Here is an 8,248-nt window from a genome sequence, read left to right as displayed (position 1 = left end):
GAGCCGTGAGGGTTGGAATAACAGCTTTGGTCATTTCCATGTAAAAGGACCCATGAGCACCAACATGTGAAGTTTATAGGAGCATGTCAAATTTGGTGTCAAAATGAAAGCTAAGAGTCTCTATTTTGGGGAAATGGCATAGATATGTTTTCAATCATTTTCCATCGTAGCAATTAGGAATTGGCAAAGGCTGGGATTTCTGGTCACACAGATGGAAAAGGGGTCTTAAAACTATCAACTAGAACAAGTCTTAAAATGTATTAGAAATACAGCAAAACACAATAAAGGCCCCTGACAACTAATATAAACATTTACATTTAGTTTTACAGAAATGATTTGCCTTCTGTAAGTTTAAGAAATGTTCTAATTTCTCTCCCTCATGAGGGAGGATTATGAAAGTTCACAGAAGTAATGAGTAAAGGTATTAGTTACCAATTAGGTATAGTGTTTTCACGGATAACAATTAAAACACGTGATTAATACACATCACTCTGTTACCAAATCAGTAACAGAGTGACCAAAAAAATACAGTCCATTCAGAAAGTATTCAGACCCCTTGACTTTTTCCACATTTTGTTACATTGCAGCCTTATTCTATAATTGATTTAATAGTTTTTTCCCCTCATCAATCTACACACAGCACCCCATAATGACAAAGCAAAAAATATCACATTTACATAACTATTCAGACCCTTTACTCAGTACTTTGTTGAAGCACCTTTAGAAGCGATTACAGCCTAGAGTCTTCTTGGGTATGACGCTACAAGCTTGGCACACCTGTATTTGGGGAGTTTCTCCCATTCTTCTCTGCAGGTCCTCTCAATCTCTGTCAGGTTGGATGGGGAGTGTCGCTGCACAGCTATTTTCAGGTCTCTCCAGGTCTCTCCAGAAATGTTCGATCGGGTTCAAGTCCGGGCTCTGGCTGGGCCACTGAAGGACATTCAGAGACTAGTCCCAAAGCCACTCCTGCATTGTCTTGGCTGTGTGCTTAGGGACGTTGTCCTGTTGGAAGGTGAACCTTCGCCCCAGTCTGAGGTCCTGAGCGCTCTGGAGCAGGTTTTCATCAAGGGTCTCTCTGTACTTTGCTTAGTTCCTCTTTGCCTCGATCCTGACTAGTCTCCCACTCCCTAGCACTGAAAGACATCCCCACAGCATGATGCTGCCACCACCATGCTTCACCGTAGGGATGGTGCCAGGCTTCCTCCAGATGTGACGCTTGACATTCAGGCCAAAGAGAGATTAGACCAAAGACTCTTGTTTCTCATGGTCTGAGAGTCTTTAGGCACCTTTTGGCAAACTCCAAGCTGGCTGTCATGTAACTTTTACTGAGGAGTGGATTCTATCTGGCCACTCTACCATAAAGGTCTTATTGGTGGAGTGCTTCAGAGATGGTTGTCCTTCTGGAAGGTTCTCCCATCTCCACAGAGGAACTCATCAGGTTCTTGGTCACCTCCCTGACCAAGGCCCTTCTCCCCCGATTGCTCAGTTTGGCCGGGCGGCCACCTCTACGAAGAGTCTTGGGGGTTCCAAACTATGTTCTTGGGGACCTTCAATGCAGCAGAAATGTTTTGGTACCCTTTTCCAGATCTGTGCCTCGACACAATCCTGTCTCTGAGTTATATGGACAATTCCTTCGACCTCAGGGCTTGGTTTTTGCTCTGACATGCACTGCCAACTGTGGGACCTTATATAGACAGGTGTGTGTCTTTCCAACTCATGTCTAATCAAATGAATTTACCACAGGTGGACTCCAATCAAATTCTAGAAACATCTCATGGATCATCAATGGAAACAGGGTGCACCTGAGCTCAATTTCAAGTCTCATAGCAAAGGGTCTGAATATTTATGTAAATAAGGTATTTCTGTTTTTTATTTTTAATACATTTGCAAAAAAAATTTTTTACTGTTTTCGCTTTGTCATTATGGGGTATTGTATGTAGATTGCATTCTTTATTTTATTTATTTAATACATCTTTGAATAAGCCTGTAATGTAACAAAATGTGTAAAAAGTCAAGGGGCATGAACACTTTCCGAAGACACTGTTAGTAACAGAATGACTGAAATTGAATTGGGCGCAATGGGTAATCATTTCTTCCATCCATCCTACATAGTGTCGTATCTTTGGCTATGCCGGATTAAGTGATATGACATGCTAACCTATAAAATTCTTTCTCTGTAATTAATATTACCTGATTAAGCTAATCATGTAAATGTAATTAACTAGAAAGTCGGGGCACCACGGAAGAACGCTTATAGAGACGTTATCGTCCGAATAAACTCTTAAAATACTTAGTAATATTTTACATCGATAGCAGTCAATATTAACCCTTATCTTATTTTCAGTCTCATAATGAAAGTTGTAAATTCTTGGCTATCTTCATGAACCCTGGCTAACAAGTTGAATCAGCAATACAAAATTGGGTTTAATTATTTATTTACTAAATACCTAAACTAATCACACAGAATTACAAATACACAGAATACAAAGGATGTCATACAGAAAACGTCCCTGGTGGACGGAACCTGTATGAAAGCTGGTTACACAAAGGAAAGGGGGTTGGGCTTGAATGAAAGAGCGGGAAGACTTAGGAACAAACAAACAGCAGCTATGCTATCGTAAACACATTATCTTATGCATTACTAAATTACCGCCCATTTGGAAAAGGAAAATGCAATAAATATTTACTCTGAGCTGCGCTTCGGTATATTGGTCGTAGATGTTGGCCGGGTTGGCCAACAGATCTTCCTGTCCTCGGAAGAATGTCTCTGGTGGTAAATTGGATACGTGGTGGTATCTTCGTCTGTCTGTTAGACTGGATCCGTCGTCCGTCCTTTCCTAGCCCCCGTCTACAGCGGCCGCTGCTGACTCAACGGCTAGGAAGTATCACTTCTGTAGTGAATAAGCTCAAAGTTCATACCATTCGCCACCAAAGCTCACGCCGAGGTTGGCTTAGTTCTGTACTTGACGTGTGTCCTTCTAACGTAGAGGCTGCAGACCTCACGTACTGGAACAACGTGGTTATCTTTTCGTCAAAGGCTTATATAGTGGAAGGATGTGTTTCATCGTTTATAACCCCTGTCTCTTCACAGGGGTGGGCCACTGATCAAGCAGGGCACTTTCCTTATGGAAACCCAATTATCTCATTTGGAAGCTAAAATTACATTTAATCTCCTAACAAACAATTTCAATATCAAACATTTCAATTGCATAACAATTCCATGTGACTCTGATAACTAGAGGGTGTATACTTTCCCAGGTACAGTTTATGTCGTCCTGTCATCAGTCATAATGTCTCAGATGACAACCGAACTGACATACATACTCATTACGTTCCCAAGCATATTTCCAACTGGTTTTATTACCAAAATATGGTTCCTTTTCCCCATTCGTTTGATGTTCCCAGACTCTCTATATTTAACACAGGCTATTCAAGTCCTTCAGTAGGGTCAGAGAGGGGAAGGGAGAAAGGTATTTATGGGGGGGGTCATAAACCTTACCCACAGGCCAACGTCATGACAATAGTCAGCCAAGGGCTGCTGCTGTTGTGGTGTATGTGGGATCAAATTATATCAAAAAGGGTAAATCAGAGATAATGAAAGAGAATTTTATTGAGCTGACCAACACCCTGAAAGGCTCTGATAAGCAGACGTTTATCTTTGGTCCAGTGCTGTGGTTGTGTTGAGGCTGCGAAAGGTTCAGCAGGTTCTTAGCTCTTCATATCTGGCTTAAAGACTAGTGCCACTCTGTTGGCATAACTTTTATTGATAATTTCAACACTTTTTGGAAACAGAAGATGCTCTTCAGAGATGATGGACTCCACCCAAATCATCTAGGAGACTGGAACCTCTCACATTTCAAGGCAACGTTAAGATATTGACTCAGAGACAGACCAAGCCCCACTCAGGTAATACCTCCCATCCTTTCTAAGCGTTATCATAGTACTGTTGTCCATACTGCCAGGGGTGTTGTCAGTTGTTATCTTGTACCCATTCTTTTGAACTTCACTCATAGATCTGCTATTGTTAGCTCAAAAGAGAAGCCCATGGTGGTCTGCTCACCCAGTGCTCAAATGTGAATCCCATAAACTTGAATACCCCCTCAGTTTTCAAAGCACGTAGAGGGCTTGGGCTGTGCACGATAGCAACCAAAGCCCATGTAAGTCAGTTTATAACATTCAATCATTGGTTACTCTGAGAGTTCCCCATATTGACATTCGCTGCGGCCTAATGCTCTATGGGGCTAACCTTGGAAAAGTAATTCCAATTTCTACTCCTTCCTCTGTTACTAATAGGGATAGACCAAATGGTGCAGTTCTATGCAATCTTATAGCCATACCAACTATATCAATATCAACCAGCAGACAGGGCCTGAAACCGCCTATTGCATGTAGCTTGTTTGAGTTGGAAACTCCATGTGACTTTAAAAATTGTAAAGGACTTGTGTTGATAGATCTGAACATTGAGCATTTACTTCCTAAACTGGATTACATCAAGATCTGGGCTATGCAAACAAATCCAGACATTCTGGTATTGATCGAAACTTGGATCTCTGGGGACAATCTGGACTCTGATATTAATATTGTGGGTTATAATGTGTTCAGAGCTGACAGACAGGGTAGAGGTTGTGGAGTGGCCATTCTTATTAAAAATAATGTCTCTCTCGCTTTACTGAAAACCATTTAACATGCCAAAATGTTTTATCTAATTTCTTTAAGTCTTTGTCTGGGGAAAAATGTATCCATAACTGTTATAAGGGTTTACAGTCTTCCCTCGGCTAACCTTTGCACAATCAAATCAAATCAAATTTTATTTGTCACACGTGCCGAATACAACATGTGTAGACCTTACTGTGAAATGCTTAATTACGAGCCGTTAACCAACAATGCAGATTTAAGAAAATAGAGTTAAGAAAATATGTACAAAAAAAAGTAACACATTAAAATAACAATAATGAGGCTATATACAAGGGGTACCGGTACCGAGTCAATGTGCGGGGATATTTGAGGTAATTTGTACATGTAGGTCGGGGTGAAGTGACTATGCATAGAAAATAAACAGCGAGTAGCAGCAGTGTAAAAATAAAGTTGGGGGGGTGTCAATGCAAATAGTCTGTCTGGGTGGCCATTTGATTAATTGTTCAGCAGTCTTATGGCTTGGGGGTAGAAACTGTTAAGGAGCCCTTTGGACCTAGACTTGGAGCTCCGGTACCGATTGCCATGCATAAGCAGAGAGAACAGTCTATGACTTGTGTGACTGGAATCCTTGACAATTTTAGTATATTATATACAGTTGAAGTCGGAAGTTTACATACACTTAGGTTGGAGTCATTAAAACTAGTTTTTCAACCACTCCACAAATCTTTTGTTAACAAACTATAGTTTTGGCAAGTCGGTTAGGACATCTGCTTTGTGCATGACACAAGTAATTTTTCCAACAATTCTTTACAGACAGATTATTTCACTTATAATTCACTGTGTCACAATTCCAGTGGGTCAGAAGTTTACATACACTAAGTTGACTGAGCCTTTAAACAGCTTGCAAAATTCAGAAAAATTATGTCATGGCTTTAGAAGCTTCTGATAGGCTAAATTACATAATTTGAGTCAATTGGGGGTGTGCGTATCTCAGCATAACATGGTGCTTGCTCGATCACTCGCCCCCCACAGTAAGCACGGGGAGTTGGCTCAGGTCTCCAACCTGACTCTGCCAAACTCCCCGTGTGCCCCTCCCCCCATTTTTTGGGGGGGGGGGCTGCCTCTTGTGCTTGCCTTGTTGCCGGGCTAGTTCCTCCTCTCGTCACCGCTCTGCTCTCGCTGCCTCCACCTGTTCCCATGGGAGGCGATCCCATCCAGCCTGGAATTCCTCCCATGACCAGGATCCCTTGCCGTCCAGAACTTCCTCCCAGGTCCATTCCTTTCCACGCTGCTTGGTCCTTTTGTGGTGGGTTATTCTGTTTCGGTTGTCGAAAGGAGCAGACCAAAGTGCAGTGTGGTTGTAGTTCCACATTTTATTAAATCCGTGAAACTTTGCAAAACATAAATAACTGAATTGACAAAAACAACAAACCATGACGCAGAGAGAAACAAACACTACTCAAAATATAATAACCCACAAAACCCCTACTTAAATATGATCTCCAATTAGAGACAACGAGGACCAGCTGCCTCCAATTGGAGATCAACCCCCCCAAAAAATAGAAATAGAAAAACTAGAACTTTAACATAGAAATACAAAACATAGAAAAACACAAAACACCCTCCTGTCACGCCCTGACCTACTCTACCATAGAAAATAACCTCTTACTATGGTCAGGATGTGACACCTTGCGAGCATTGCGAGCAGGAATGGGCCAAAATTCACCCAACTTATTGTGGGAAGCTTGTGGAAGGCTACCCAAAACGTTTGACCCAAGTTAAACCATTTAAAGACAATGCTACCAAATACTGATTGAGTGTATGTAAACTTCTGACCCACTGGGAATGTGATGAAAGAAACAAAAGCTGAAATAAATAATTCTCTTCACTATTATTCTGACATTTCACATTCTTAAAATAAAGTGGTGATCCTAACTGACCTAAGACAGGGAATTTTTACTAGGAATAAATGTCAGGAATTGTGAAAAACTGAGTTTAAATGTATTTGGCTAGGGCGTATGTAAACTTCCGACTTCAACTGTAGCTAATGTTAGGCTCCGTGTTTTTAGCTTGATAAATAAATAGCTACATTAATAGATACGCTAGCCCAGAGGTGTCAAACTCAAGCAGCTCATAGGGCATATTGAAAAAACACAGCAAATTCGCGGGCCAGACATTGCCAATTTCATTTTACAAAAAAATGTGCATCTCCAACCCAAACTGCCATTGTTTTATTTGAAAAATATGGCCCTTTATAATGTCCACTAATATGTCCATAGGATGATGTATATAGCATTTTTAACATATTAAAACAAACTCAGCCTTTGCTGGACTGTTGCAGATGTGCATAATATGCTTCGACCCTAAACCAAAAAGTATTTAATAACTTAAAATAACAAATCTGGATAAGGTGTATGTAAACTTCTGACTTCAACTGTACAGTACCAGTCAAAAGTTTGGACACACCTGCTCATTCAAGGGTTTTTCTTTATTTTTACTGTTTTCTACATTGTAGAATAGTAGTGAAGACGTGAAAACAATGAAATAACACATATGTAATCATGTCGTAACCAAAAAAGTGTATTTTAGATTCTTCATAGTATCCAGCTTTGCACACTCCTGGCATTATCTCAACCAGCTTCACCTAGAATACTTTTCCAACAGTCTTGAAGGGGTTCGCATGTATGCTGGCTGCTTTTCCTTCACTCTGCGGTCCAACTTATCCCAAACCATCTCAATTGGTTTGAGGTCGGGTGATTGTGGAGGCAGGTCACCTGATGCAGCTCTCCATCACCCTCCTTTTTGGTCAAACAGCCCTTACACAGCCTGGAGGTGTGTTGGGTCATTGTCCTGTTGAAAAACAAATGATAGTCCCACTAAGCGCAAACCAGATGAGAGAGCGTATCGCTGCAGAATAATGTGGTAGCAATGCTGGTTAAGTGTGTCTTGAATTCTAAATAAATCACTGACAGTTTCACCAGCAAACACCCCTACACCATCACACCTCCTCCTCGCCTCACGGTGGGAATCACACATGCAGAGATAATCCGTTCACCTACTCTGGGTCTTTCAAAGACACAGAGGTTGGAACCAAAAATCTCAAATTTGGACTCATCAGACCAAAGGACAGATTTCCACCGGTCTAATGTCCAATGCACGTGTTTCTTGGCCCAAGCAAGGCTCTTCTCTTATTAGTGTCCTTTAGTACTTGTTTCTTTGCAGCAATTCCACCATGAAGGCCTGATTCATGCAGTCTACTCTAAACAGTTGATGTTGAGATGTGTCTGTTACTTGAACTCTGTGAAGCATTTATTTGGGCTGCAATTTCTGAGGCTGGTAACGCTAATGAACATATCATCTGGGTCTTCCTTTCCTGTGGCGGTCCTCATGAGAGCCAGTTCCATCATAGCGCTTGATGGTTTTTGCGACTGCACTTGAAGAAACCTTCAAATTCTTGAAATTTTCTGGATTGACTGACATTCATGTCTTGAAGTAAAGATGGACTGTCATTTATTTTTGCTTATTTAAGCTGTTCTTGCCATAACATGTACTTGGTCTTTTACCAAATAGGGATATCTTCTGTATACCAACCCTACATTGTCACAACACAACT

The sequence above is a fragment of the Salmo trutta genome, chromosome 14 (genome assembly GCF_901001165.1).
Source record: "Salmo trutta chromosome 14, fSalTru1.1, whole genome shotgun sequence".
Classification (NCBI taxonomy): Eukaryota; Metazoa; Chordata; class Actinopteri; order Salmoniformes; family Salmonidae; genus Salmo; species Salmo trutta.
The sequence above is the reverse complement of the archived record's forward strand: the minus strand, read 5'-3'. Positions refer to the sequence as shown.